We start from the raw sequence: 14,627 nt of genomic DNA, 5'->3' as shown, positions 1-14,627 counted from the left end.
TTTCACGATTATATGTTTGAACACTCACTTGTTAAGGTGTTGCACCAAACCCAAGTCCCCTTACTCTACCTCTACGTTCAGGTCCAAGCGCTTTGGCAAGAGCATCATTCTTAATAGAGTTCTTATCAACATCTGTTACATTCTTATTTGCTTCTTGTATTTTTTTTCTACGATGAAAAAGTAAAATGTTAACTTATAAAATAAAGACTATAATACTAATACAAATGAGTATTAATTGTTCCATCCATTATCGCTACAGTTGCAACCTCTTCGTTTACAAATTCACCAGATTTCCTTATGTGCCCACGAATCCATACATCTTCCCTTGTTATTGCATCAGGTGTTTCACTTTCTCTTATCTACATCATTAGAAATTAAAAAAAAAAAAAAAAAAAAGCACTAAGAGAGAATATTAGATCATAATCTTCATATAGCAGCACCACTCACAATTATGTTAAAAAGTTGTGATGCTGCATCTACTGATGCTGCATATGGAGTCTACTACGAAGGTGACCCCCAGGGTAAATCTCTAGGGTAAGGCTCATTGTAATCTTTAGGGTAAGGGTATGTAAATCACCTTTCCCTTGATTTAAGGGAGGAGACTGATTGGGGTAATGCCTTTGTGTAAGGTTTAGATTAGGTAGGCAACATGCCTTCTTCTTTCTTGTCAGCTGCTTGTTGCAGCCATCATTCTCATCTCTTTTCCCTCTCTCTTCTCATATATACCTGAACTCACTCTTGTACAAACATACATGAAATATACACTGAAACTTTAAACCAGAAAATCTACAAAAGTAAAATATGACTAACAGAAATAAAAATTGTAGTTTACCATCTCTTCTTCAAGGCGAGCATAGCCTTTGCGACTCATTGTGTGTAGCATAGTTTGCTTTGCCCTCATTTTCTTGAATCTCTCACTTATCTCCTATATATCCAAAATTTATTCAATATAATTGTTATGGATTTGAAGTACTGAAACTAGAATGGATATATTTGAATAAAAGAAAAGAATTATTGTTACCTTATATTTTGAACCAAAGCGTTTCTTAACTAAACTCTGCCATTGTACCAAACTCACATTATCCTTGAGTTGCCTTGTTGGGGGTGCAATAGAGGGAAGGGAGGCGCTGCATATAGAATAGTAGAGAGAGATATGGGTTTCAGTCTTGGCGTGCCAAAAAGAAGAGATTGGAGCTGGTAGGTTTGGGGTGAGAGGAAGAGGTTTTGCTTTGTTTTGTAGAATGAAAGAGTTGAGAAGAGTCTGGATTTTGACAAGAAAACTCTGTCATTGCGAAATGTCCACTAGAGCGCCATCTTTTCCCGCTTAGATTTAATGTAAAATCCCTGAAATTTTTTACATGGTGAGTCTGGCGCAAAGGGAAGAGAAGAGAGGGAATTTCTAGGGATTTTATTTAGAATAGAGTAAAGTGAAGAGAGTGGGATTGGGTTAGTAGCCAATTCATTTTTTTTTATTCTTTTTTAATTTTACAAAAAACATTAATTTTTATGAATTTTTGTTTAGCGCCGATTTTTTTAGCTTTTTTGGGGGGCTTGTAGAAGAACGTTGTAATTGTTAATGTCCGCACACATCTCTTTGTAAATATGAAAGATTTAAAAAGAAAAAAAAAAAAAAATATATATATATATATATATATATGGAAGAGGGAGAAGTTTGAGAAAAATGTTAGGTGTGGAGTGGGAAAGTTTAGGCGCGAAGGTACAAGCCATTATTTACGACGTATCTTTTGTGCCATAAAAGGTAAGGACCTAAATATATAAAAAATTCACTTTACGACATAACGCGATGCCTTAAAAGAGAAGGAAAGTTCGTCGTGTAAATTGTCAAATACAACACACAATGCTTAAGCCGTAAATAGTTTTATTTAACGACTTGCACAAAAATGATGCCGTGAATGCTTGATTATGTGCAAGTATTACGACATGAACTTTACGAATGTCGTGAATAATATCATTTAAGGCATGCCAATACTGTACGCCGTATATTTCAAGTCGTAAAAGACCCAAACTGTTGTAATGCAATATGATCCTAGAATGCCATGGCTGAGGATAAGAGACTGAAAGCGTCACATATTCCTTTGGCATGTCGCGCAATTTGTGCCACATGTATCAAAATCATATACCTACTAGGAACAATTTGTGATGAACCAATTACCACTTATTCCCTGCTTCGTCATGTAGAATTAGAATTCATAACACATATGAGGCAATACTTTGGTTAATCACATTTCACTGATCAATAAGTTAGGTTACATCCAATACATACACTAAGGGTATATCCCAAAAGCTAACATAAGCATCCTAACACCTCTAAACATATTGAGATGCTAACAAGTTTCTAAGGCATTGAGTCGGTAACAAAATAGGTATACCGTGTGCATGTTTGGAACCAACAACAAGATACATAATATAAGTCATCAACCATATCATGGTCTTTAGTTCAGCACAAGTATCATTGTCATTTGAAAGATCACCATCACTATCTCAGGTGCTTCTTGAATACTTTCTCCTTTAACTCCATCCTTCTTTTTCTTCATCTTATTCTTACATAATAAAAGAGAAGAAAATAAACATTGGTGTCTAAAGAATACCAGGTGCATTGAGAATTTGAATAACAACAAAAGAGAAAAAAAATAAGAATTGAAGAAATAGTTACAGTAAGAAGAACGAAACATAACAAACGAGCCTATCTAAATAACACAATGAGTTTTATATGTACTTTAATTTCATTACCTTGTGAGCCTTCCTTGCATGTTGGATGAAATGGTTTTGCCCTTCCCTTGTGATAATACTTTTGTTTCTTACGATTATATAAATTTTGCTTGAAAACATTCTACATTAAAAGGTCATTAATTAACAAGAAAAACATATCTAGTTTCATACCATAAACTACTTATTCGCTGTAATTTTAAAACATTAAACTTTTATAAAGATCAAATTAATATCACTACTAATGATTCTAAAAGGTACGTCCTCAAGGCTTTAGATAGCAAGATGATTCTAAAAGATAAGTCTTATAATTTATTAGACGATATGGGGTGACTGATGCTGCATAAGTCACCAATATAGGGTGACTGATGCTGCATATGACTGATGCTGCATATGGATATTAGACGATATGGGGTGATTGATGCTACCAGATTTTATGTTCCCTCTTTCCATGGGATTCTCTATTAAGTCTAATCCCTTAATTTAAGGAAGATTGACATCTAGATGACTTGTTGATAGTTGTGTACTAGCAACTTGCTGCACTCCCTTAATTTAAGGAATGACAGATTTAGAGTTTACCGGGTTAGTAGGATTTGCCAAAGTAGGGTTACATGTAACCTTCTACCTCATTATATATCCCCCCTTGTACATTCAATCAATCTATGAAAAAGACATTGAAACTTGAAGCTAAAATATCCACGATATTATCCCCCTAAGGTGTCTCACCTCATCAACACACCCGCACAACTGACCATACCACCCATTGTACATCTAGAGAACTCCAGAATTCTTCATTAACAGCAAGGCAAGGACAACAAAGCATGGATAAGGTTGTATGTGATTTTTAGAGGGAGAGGAGGAGAATGTGGGGTTGGAGTTGCAACCCCAGTTATTTAGACTATTATTATATAATCTAAGAGCTCAAATTCATATAAACTTTACTTATGGCTCAACCCCTGCTCAAATCCTTGTAAATTTTTGTAAGTTTTCTAAGACACCAAGGTAAAACAAAATCATCATCCAGCAGCAAAAACACAACCACCATACCCCATTGAAAGCAAAGGCACAAATTATTCATAGGAGCAAATTAAGCATAACTATTATATATGGCAAAATTACAGTACTTGAAAAATTAATAGGACCTAATCTCAAGTCAGTGAAAGCGTTACTTGGGCCTTATCAAAGGCTAGAGCTCCATGGGAAGAGATGGGAAGCACATCTTAGATAAACATACAATTAAACAAGCTTTTAGTTTCTAAAAAATTCAAACAGAACACATAACAGAAACATGCCTAAGCCAGACAAAAATTATAGAAGTAAAGGAAATCATACCATGGTAGCTTGATTCTTCAAATTGTAACCAAATGGCATTATAACAGCAGCACAGATGCAACTGATGCCAAAAAATACTAACTAATAACAAATTAGATAAAATAAATGGGGTTTAAATAGAACAAAGCATGAGAAATCTGATAATTAGCAAATTAGTCATAAAAATGGATTAAATTGAACAAAAACTACAAAACCCTAATAATATATTAAATTAGGGAAATACAAATTTTAAGTTAATTTGAAAAAAAAAAAAAAGAAAAAAAAAAAAAAGAAACAAAACCCCTTGCCAATTACCTCAGATAAGCAAAATCCCTTCAACGATTCATGGATACAAAGGCAATCTCGTTGGTGTGGGACTTATGGCATGGAATTGGGTTGTTTATGGAGCATGATAGAGAGAGGAAGATGGATGCGGAGGAGGAAGGCTATTGGTTTGCTCAATTTTGGGGGCAATTTTCTGCAAATTCAAAACCTTAAGTTAAAAAGAATTGATAATAAATGAAACAATTTTACCCAACTAGAGACCTGTGAGGGTGAATCCGTGGATGTGGAAGTGAAGGGCTACTCAAAGCTCAATATTGGAGACAAATACCTGTGAATCCAACACAAAAATCATAATTGAACAAAAAAGAGAACTATTGGACGACATATCAAGGTAGTCTAGTTGGTGTGAGGCATGAATTTGGCTTGTTGGTTGAATAGGTCCCTAGGGTTTTTGGTTATGGAGAGTGATAGAGAGTGAAAAGATGAGAGAGGGTTTGAGCGATTGGCTCGGAAGATCCTGGCACTGTTGTAGTAAAGGTAGAAGAAAATTGAGGGATGAGACAGCCAGTGGATTATAGGTCACGATGATGGAGAGAGGGGAGAAGAGGAAAGTGAATGAGAGACGGGGAGAATTCCCATAAAAATTTAATGTTTGATTCACTATATTTTTTGCTGGAAATTGATTCCTCCTTTGTAATGTGATGACCACTTTCCTCACAAAGATTCAAATATGCGACCCACTTTGAAATTCCTCGCATACCCTATTTCATATGGCGCCATTTTGTCCCGCCATATATTTTATTAAGAACTGTAGACATCGAAATTTCGGTGAAATGAATGTTGATCAATAATTAAAATTTTAACGCTCAAGTGTCACATAAATTTTACACGTAGCGTGTGACTCAATGAAAAATCGAAATAAATCGGAAAAGTCATCAAATAGGACACGTGTCAACACCTGGCAGAAATGATTTATTTCATCTGATTATTTAAATCCAAAAATCAAGTTTTGGAATTCTATAAATAGGAAGTCAAGGCATTCATTTTGGAGACCAAGGGATATCACACCAAAACTTTGAAGCTTTGAAACTCTAAAGCTCTCAAGCAAATCCCGAAGGATGAAGAAAGCTTTATTTGTTCTTTGTCAAATCCTCCTTCAAGATCAAGCCTCGACGGCCCTTGAAGAACTTCCACCAACTCAAGATCACGCCCCGACGGCCCTTGAAGAAAGTGTTCATCGTTCATCATCCGTTCATCCTAAGATCAAGCATCAACGACCATTTGGATCAACAACGTCAACAAATCCACACATCTAACCGTTCTTCAAGATTAAGCCCAAAAGCCCTTAAAGATCCATTCATCACCGTTCTTCAAGATCAAGCCCAAAAGCCCCTTGAAGACCCGTTCATCAACCTTCAAAGATCAAGCCCTGAAGGCCCTTGAAGAAACTTCCCTCCACCTTCAAGATCAAGCCCTAACAGCCCTTGAAGAAACTTCAAACCGTTCATCCAAGATCAAGCCTCGATGGCCCTTGGATTAACAACACGTCAACAAACAAACATCTTACGGAGATCGAATCAGATGACCAAATTACAAAGATTGTAATCCCAAAATCATTAATACTACAAATATATTTTGTACATGTGTTCTTGTCTCGTTAGTTATCAGGAATTTTTGTGTTTACAAGGACTTCAAAAATTTTATGCCACTACTTCTTCATCTTAAAAGATATAAAATAATTATAGGTGACGCTTGTCGTATTCATCACTTAATTTTGAAAGATGTGACGTATTTATCGTCACATAAATTGGTCCAAATTTCTTACCTAGCAAACCAATTATTTGTGACACGTTTAACATTTCGTCACGTAATTTTCCTATATGTGACTAATTTTTGGGCGTCACATAGAATTTGATCACCTATTCCATGTTTTCTTGTAGTGTAAGAAAGCCTTATGGGAAGATGTATACTAGTTTATGTCAATAAAGGATTCTATCGCAGTAATGAACTGATATGGATTAGGAAAACATAAGTTGTTTGCCATAAATATTCTAATAGGGAGTCCTTATTCTATTATGAGAATGATATGTGTATGTATATATATACAACAACCTCTCCTCTCACAAGAACGTGTTCTTTTGGAACTAAGCCTTATTCTTAGTTTAAGCAATAAGCATCTTGACAAAGAGAAGAATAGTTGTTGTGCATTCAGGTTGATCATGAATAACCATGGCTGCATCCAATGGAAGTTCTTCAGGTTAGTAATTTTCAGCCTTATATGTATTGGTGTTTTGTATTTTGTTTGGTTGTGATTTGAGTAACTGAATCTTGTTTGTGGTTTAGAGTTAACATGTTGTATCAGAGCCATAGATTCATGTTCTTGAATTCAATCAACAAAATCGTTAAAATCCTAATTTAAAAAAAAAAAAAAAAAAAAAAATCATCTTTACTGCCTTCAAGTTTTGAAACTGGTTCTAGACTTAAAACTAGGTCTAAGAAAAAAAAGGTGCATTTTAATAAAATATGATTGTTTAATTTTTGACCGTTATAACTCGAAACCTATCTAATTTTGGGGTTTTTCTCGGATCCGGAATACAACACTTTACCCTTTTGATTTTGAGTTTTGTTGATCTGGGCTATTCAAGTTGCTGTTTAGTCTTCAATACTTATTATAAATGCTTCCGCTGTTGGTTATTGATACTCATTGAATGAAATTGTATGTCTTCTGAACATTGGATGAAATTTGAATTTTGATCTATCTTGTCTCAAATATATTCCTTTCTTCAGCATGATTTGAATAACAAGCATCATGATTACGCTTATTTCTGCCTTTTAATCCTGTGATTATGCATTTTCTCTAATTGTCTGTGGAAGAAAGTTTAGCTTGGACCTTCTGCAGACATCACTCGTTTTATACAAAAAAAAAATTTATGAAGAATTGTTTGTTTGAGACAAATCCTTTATAATGTTGAGATGGTTGTCCATGATTACATAACAATTGATTCTTAATGCTCTGAAAAACCTTTTATTCTATATGTGCTTATCAACCTTTCGTTGCTAAGATTATGTATATGGATAATAGTTTTGATGATATGATGTGCAATAGACTGAGAGAAGAAATCTGGAACTTTAAAAGTTCTTTTGTGATTTCATTGTGTTCTTCAGTGTTTGCAATATCAATGAAGACCCTCAATTTGGCTAACATTCTAATCATCACTGGCGGGGGTAATTTCAAGAAGTGGAGAAGAGAAATTAGTTTGCTATTAACTCTAAATGAGTTTGATATAGCAATTGACAATCCCAAGCCTGTCATCATTGATCAGAGCACCAGAGCCGAAAAAGCAACTTTTTGAGAGATGGACAAAAGCCAATAAAGTGACACTGTCTATCCTAGAGAGTGGTATGACTGATACAATTCGAGGAGGAATCAAGAAACATGATTTGGTTGTTGACTACCTAAATGCAATTGAAAAGAAATTTAAAGAATTTAAGAAAGCTGAAGTGAGTCAATACATGTCTCTATTGAGTACATACAAGATTAAGGGTACTGGTTCTATAAGGGACCACATTATGAAGATGACCAATGTTGCTGAAAAACTCAATTCAATGGATGTAAATATTGGTGAAAAGTAGCTGGTATTCATGATTCTCCAAGCATTTCCCAACAAATATAGCCAGTTAAAAGTTTCCAACAACACTCTAGACAAAAAGTGGGACATTGATCAGTTGATTGCACAATGTGTACAAGAAGAAACTCGTCAAAAACAAGAGAAATGCAAAGAAATTGAGGACGTCAATTTTGTGCAAACTAGAAAGAAGAAGAAGCTGTTCAACAATGGAGGCTCTTCTGGTTCTGGTAAGAATTCTAAATCATTTAAGAATTCTAAAAGGTTCAGTACTTCCGCTAAAGTAATTGACTCCCCTAGAAAATCTACCAGGTTTAAAAAACCAAAAGATGTGTCTAAACTTAAATGTTTTTTTGTGCAAAACTAATGGCCATTTAAAAGTGAACTGTGAAATCTTTAAGGATTAGATAAAAAGCAAAGAAAAGGAACATGTGCATGTTTGTGTTGAGTCAAATTTATGTAAGGTACATGTTGATTCTTGGTGGTTTGATACTGGATGCTCCGTACATATAACCAACTCTTTAAACAGTTTTAAAAAGCAAAAGGAAATTGGAAATACTTTATACAATGTCTATGTGGGGGAAGGGACTAAAGTTGCAGTACACTCAATAGGGGTTGTGAGACGTACTTATGGTTTTATTTTACAATTAAAGGATGTGCTCTATGGAGCCAAAAATAATCAAGAGACAACACATGAATTTTTGGGTAGAAAGGACAAAATTACCCTTGAGGAGCACCAAAATTCTCACACGCAAGCAGTTGACAATCATCCCACAATCAAGTCAGAAGTGCCCAAAATAGGTATTTATTCAAAACCTATTTCAATCATCTTCTCCACAAGGTAACCCCCAAAACATTCCTTTTAAATTATGTTAATTAGCTAATTAATAGATTTATTACCTAATTAATCTATTAATGGCTAATTAAACTACCAATTAACTACAAAATACACTCAAAAACACCACAAAGGGCCGGCCACCTTCTCCCCCCATGCCCTATATATACTACCCCATTTTCTCTAAAAACCTAGGTCTACACTCTTGCTAAATACTCAAAATTCTCCAAACACTTTTTCTCTCTAAATTCTAACTTTGGCATCGAAGGTTCTTCGGCCAAAGCTCCCCGCCCCCCAATTCATCGTGACCACACACATGAGGCTATTGCCCTTGACCTAAGTTGTTATTTATTTTATAGGTGTAATTTTGTCCAAGAACAAGGAGGAAGAAATTTGCATCCACATGCTCTATGTGCCAAAGATGAGAAGAAACTTAATTTTTGCTTCCAAAATTGTAAAAGATGGCTTTTCCTTTCTTGCTGATGATGAATATTTAAAAATCTTTAAAAAGAATTGTCTAGATTTGGTTTTGGGAACTGCTTTTCTATTAGATAACTTGTGGAGTCTAGAATGCTTAGTGGAGTCAAATAATCACTCAGTATTGAATGTTGGTTCCAAAAGGATGCTTGAAAATGACACTTCTTACATTATCTGGCACAAAGGGCTAGGGCATATCTCTAAAGAAAGAGTAATTAAACTTTCAAAGGCTGAATTAATTCAAAGATTGGATTTCACTACTGCAAATGAGTGTGTTGATTGTTTAAAGGGCAAAATGACTAATTTTAGAAAAATGGATGCTAAGAGAAGTCAAGGGTTATTAGAAATCATACACACTAATATTTGTGGTGCCTTTCTAGTTAAAACAATTTGTGGGAACAAGTACTTTGTCAAATTCATTGATAACTTTTCTAGGCTTGGATACACTTTTCTCATTGGTGAGAAATCAGATGCACTTAACTGTTTTATTATTTATAGAACTGAAGTTGAAAAACAGTTAGGGAAGGTTATTAAAATTGTTAGAACAGATAGGGGAGAAGAATATTTTGGTAGGTACACAGAATCTGGGTAGCAAAAGGGTCCATTTGCTCTCTATCTTGAGAAGAATGGCATTGTGGCACAATACACCACAATTGGAACACCTCAACAAAATGGTGTGTTAGAAAGAAGAAATAGGACTCTCATTGCCATGGTTAGGAGTATGATGACTAAATCTAGACTACCAAGTTTCTTATAGGGATAAGCTTTGAAAACAACAAATTATATATTGAACCGAGTTCCCAATAAGGCAATTTCAACAACACCTTTTGAGTTGTGGCATGGGAGAGTTCCAAGTTTTGCCCACTTTCATGTTGGGGATGTAAGGCGGAGGCTAGATTTTACATTCCTAATGAAAAGAAGTTAGATCTCAGAACACAATCATGTTACTTTGTTCCTCAAAACCATACTCGGATCCAAGAAACACATAATGCAGCCTTTCTAGAAGATCAAGATGTTTCACATTTGTCAAGGGAAAATTTTGTATTTGAAGAGATGCATCAGATTCATGACAACCCTGTAGCAATGGATTACATTCAGGTTCCATTATTTCCTCATCAATTGTCACCTGCTATTGAAGATTTAAGTGAAGAATTAGGGGCTCATGTTGATATCACTATAGAGGTTGACCAATTAACACAATCTACAACATCAATTCCACCTCCAATTGAACTAAGAAAATTTATTGCAATTAGTGACCATGTGTACTTACAAGAAAGTAAGTTCAATATAGGTGACATTGATGACCCTCTTACATACACTCAAGCAATTGAAAGTCCTCAATTAATTCTATGGCACAATACTATGAAAGATGAGTTAGATTCAATGTTCAAGAATCAAGTTTGGACATTGGTGGAATCAAATTCTGAAATTAGGCCAATAGGTTGTAAGTGGGTGTATAAAACAAAAAAGGATGCTAATGGTAGAATTGAGAGATATAAAGCAAGGTTGGTTGCTAAGGGGTTTACTCAGAGAGAGGGAATCAAATATAATGATACTTTATCCCTAGTTTCCTCTAAAGATTCCATAAGAGTTATCATGTCTTTAGCTGCCTATATTGATCTTGAGTTACATCAAATGGATGTAAATATAACTTTTCTTAATGGAGACCTACAAGAGGATATCTATATGAAGCAACCTGTTGGATTTGTTGAAAGGGGGAAGGAAAATATGGTATGCAATCTCAATAAGTCAATATATAGCTTAAAACAAGCATCAAGGCAATGGTATTTGAAATTTGATCAAATTGTCTATGCACAAGGTTTTGTAGAGAATAAGTTGGATGATTGCATATATATTAAGTTCTCAGGATCCAAATTCATTTTCCCAGTGCTTTATGTTGATGATATTCTTCTTGCTAGTTCATGTCCACAATTGCTTCAAAGTACTAAAAGAATGATACGTGATAATTTTGAGATGAAAGACCTTGGTGAAGCACATTATGTATTGGGAATAGAGATTGTTCACAATAGACAAAGGATGCTTCTTGGTTTATCTCAAAAAGGTTATATTGACAAGGTAATAGTGAGGTTTAATATGGAAAGCTACAACTATGGTCAAGTTCCAGTCAATAAAGGATAGAAGTCCTCAAAAAATCAGTGTCCAAAAATTGATTTGGAAATGAAGAAAATGCAGTCTAAACCTTATGCTTCATTGGTTGGAAGTCTCATGTATGCAACTATATGTGCAAAACCAGATATTGCCTTTATTATTGACATGCTAGGCAGGTTTCAAGCAAATCCAGGTGAAGCACATTGGGTGACAGCTAAGAAAGTCCTACGATACTTGCAGAGAACCAAAAGTTATATGTTGGTGTATGGTAGAAGCAATTCTTTGAAACTTATGGGATACACTGACTCATATTTGGTTGGAGATGTGGATGACAGAAAGTCAACAGGAGCTTATATCGTCATGCTCAATAGAGGGGTAGTTTCATAGAAAAGCGCAAAACAAATTGTCATAGCTACATCTACTATGGAGGCTGAATTTGTAGCTTGTTTTGAAGGCATGAAACAGGTAGCTTGGTTGAAGAATTTCTTGACAAATTTAAAGATTGTGAATTCGATTAAGAAGTCTGTTAAGATGTTTTGTGATAACAACTTAGTTGTATTCTTTGCTAAGAATAATAAGCGTACTTCAGCTTCAAGGTTGATGGATGTGAAATTTCTTAAAGTTAGAGAACAGGTAAAGAAATGAGTTATTGAAGTGCAGCACATAAGCACTACTATGATGCTTGATCACCCATTGACTAAGGCATTGCCTATTGGAGAATTTGAAAAACATGTTTCTTGGATGGGAGTGCTAGAGAGTTTTGATCGATGGGAGTAATCAAGTGTGTTTCAAGAGCTTGGGATTGAACAATGAGTGCAGTTCTGACAAGCTGAGGTTAATTTATGCATAGCTAGTTTGCTAGTTTGATTTTGTGTTTTTAATAAATGTCTTTGTCTTTGTCTCGAGACTCAATGCTTTAGTTTTGAAATATTGTAGTTCTGATGATGAACTAAGTTAAAAGTTAGATTTATTTGATACTTTGGAAGAACAATTTGTCTGTTTTAAAGTTTATAGTTAATGAATTTTATTTAGTCATTAATATGTTACTTTTCATTGAAGATTAATATGTGTTATGATCTTTTGAAAAGTGGGAGCATAATCTTGACTGTTTATATTAGCCCAAGTCATGAGTCATATTTGCAGATTGGATATATGTGAACTTTGAATCAATACTGCATTTTGGTTGTAGTATGAGATTATTGGTTTCTATATTTTGAAATGTAATGGGACATTAGTCATGATGGTAAATCTTGAATAAAGCTATGTGATCACTTCTTATAATTGGTGAAAGCTATGCTTGATCTTTGTCTCATGTTCAAGTGGGAGAATGTAAGAATATGAATATAAGATTATGTGATCTAGCATTAGCAATTTGAAACCAATTGGTATAAGAAAGCCTTATGGTAAGATGTATACTAGTTCTTGTCAATAGAGGATTTTGTTGCAGTAATGAACTGATATGGATTGGGAAAACATAAGTTGTTTTCCATAAGGATTCTAATAGGGAGTCCTTATTCTATTATGAGAAGGATATGTGTATGTATATATATACATATATATACAACAACCTCTCCTCTCACAGGAACATGCTCTTTTGGAACTAAGTCCTATTCTTAGTTTGAGCAATAAGCATCCTGACAGAGAGAAGAACAGCCGCTGTGCATTCAGGTTGATTGTGAATAACCATGGCTGCATCCAATGGAAGTTCTTCAGGTTAGTATGCTTCAACCTAATATGGATTGGTGTTTTGTATTTTGTTTGGTTGTGATGTGAGTAATTGAATCTTGTTTGTGGTTTAGAGTTACCAGTAAGTATACAGATTTTTTTTCATTTTAATTTTCTCATTAATTGAGGACACTTGCTTTTGTGTCCCTGTGTTTTTGTTGCTTATTTTCTTTTATTTTCTTATTTTGTAGTGATTTGAGGGGAGAGGATGGACATGTGAATGGATGGTTTGAGGATGACGAAAGAACATATGGAGATTTTACAAGCTATATATTTGATGGTGGACTTTTTTAGATTTCTAATCTCAATCCTCAGTTAATTGCATAAGGTGTCATAAACAAATTGATGTTTAACGCAAAAGTTTTTGTGATTGATGATTGGGTTAGAACAAAATTAACCGTAAAACACTAATTTTGTTTTCGATGACGAACTTTCGGATTAATTTTGTAAAGAAAATTTTGTCGAAGTTGGTGATGAAGTACTTCGTATAAAGTATGAAATAATTTGAATTACAAGGGAAAAGATATTCAAGGTAAATACAATGTGACCTTTGCAGTGTGATTGAGGAGACATGCTAGAGGAATTAGGTTCTCTAGTTTGATGTACGAGGAGATTCATCTGAACAAAATGGAACCATTGTCATACTTCGTGCAACTCGTTCCTTTACTAAATTATATTAATTACTAATGTTAAACTTTTTATAAAGAGATTACTTATTAATTTCTTGTAGTTGTCGTAGAGAGCCCGGCGTGAAAATGTCAAACAAAGAAGATGAAATGTCAGATGAAGATGAAATCAGGTTTGAGAGTATTACTCGAGCTACTGTTGTCCATGCGCGTCGCCAAACTAACGAGGCTGCCCATCGTCTTGCACGTTATGCCCTCTCCTCCCTGCGAGTGTTCTTGGTTCGAGGAACCCCCAGATACTCTTCTAGTTATTTTGTTATCTGACTGTAGCGTTTAATGGTGCTGGTGTTCTTTCCCAGCCTCTATGTAATTGCTACTGTTTTAAACCTTCTTATTATGAATACATGCCGCTGCTTTAAAAAAACTAGGGTCCGCTTTATGAATAATTTTATATATAATTTTACTCTTATATATATATATATATATATATATATATATATTCTTGTGGTTGTGGTTGATCTGTTTAGAAACATTCCTAAAATTTCTTCTGAGAATAATTGCTTTGTTTTGTTTCTCCTGCAGTAGTAAGAGCATGCATGATTTGTTATTTCAATGTTTCTGATTAATCGAATTGAGGATCGTCAGTTTTTGGTGCCTGCTTGTCCTATGTTTTAGTTAGTTAATTTTGTTTTGTTTTATTATTTTGTAGTGATTTTTGGAGAGAGGATGATCCATGAATGGATGGTCTGAGGATCACCAAAGAACGTAACTACGCGGAGTTATATATTCTTATTTTGTAGTGATTTTGTGAGTTATAGAACTTTTTTTTACAAACGATAGGATAATCTACATTAGACTTTTGGGGGGAGAAATTCGAACATGTATTAGGACCTTGAGTGTAATAGC

General features: G+C 34.5%; 3 long non-coding RNA genes across 10 annotated transcripts in view; 1 reads left to right on the top strand and 2 right to left on the bottom strand.

Annotated features, from left to right (window-relative positions):
* LOC148692225 (uncharacterized) overlaps positions 1-1,396 on the bottom strand; it is a 2,096-nt gene extending 700 nt beyond the window's left edge. The window contains exons 1-2 of the long non-coding RNA XR_015954382.1: positions 1,022-1,396; positions 833-925 (exon numbers count right to left, since the gene is read on the bottom strand). This is a non-coding gene — a long non-coding RNA (uncharacterized LOC148692225). The remainder of the gene's footprint in view (positions 1-832; positions 926-1,021) is intronic.
* An 835-nt stretch (positions 1,397-2,231) lies between these two features.
* LOC137745751 (uncharacterized) lies at positions 2,232-5,069 on the bottom strand. Of its 3 annotated transcripts, XR_015953850.1 has the most exons (3): positions 4,354-5,068; positions 2,752-4,140; positions 2,232-2,561 (listed from the first exon to the last, which is right to left on the bottom strand). It is a non-coding gene; the product is annotated as an uncharacterized LOC137745751 (long non-coding RNA). The 3 variants fall into 3 exon arrangements; XR_015953848.1 differs by having other exon boundaries at positions 2,232-4,140; positions 4,354-5,069; XR_015953849.1 differs by having other exon boundaries at positions 2,232-4,120; positions 4,354-5,069.
* A 7,417-nt stretch (positions 5,070-12,486) lies between these two features.
* Positions 12,487-14,385, top strand: LOC137746056 (uncharacterized). Of its 6 annotated transcripts, none has more exons than XR_015954004.1 (3): positions 12,659-13,083; positions 13,287-13,423; positions 13,835-14,385. It is a non-coding gene; the product is annotated as an uncharacterized LOC137746056 (long non-coding RNA). The 6 variants fall into 6 exon arrangements; XR_015954003.1 differs by having other exon boundaries at positions 12,660-13,083; positions 13,826-14,385; XR_015954001.1 differs by having other exon boundaries at positions 12,672-13,083; positions 13,287-13,375; positions 13,652-14,385.
* The last annotated feature ends 242 nt before the right edge of the window (positions 14,386-14,627 follow it).

Source organism: Pyrus communis, chromosome 12 (assembly GCF_041283825.1).
Source record: "Pyrus communis isolate YQ-2024b chromosome 12, ASM4128382v1, whole genome shotgun sequence".
Lineage (NCBI taxonomy): Eukaryota > Viridiplantae > Streptophyta > Magnoliopsida > Rosales > Rosaceae > Pyrus > Pyrus communis.
Note: the sequence above shows the minus strand (reverse complement) of the source record. Positions and strands in the feature narration are given on the sequence as shown.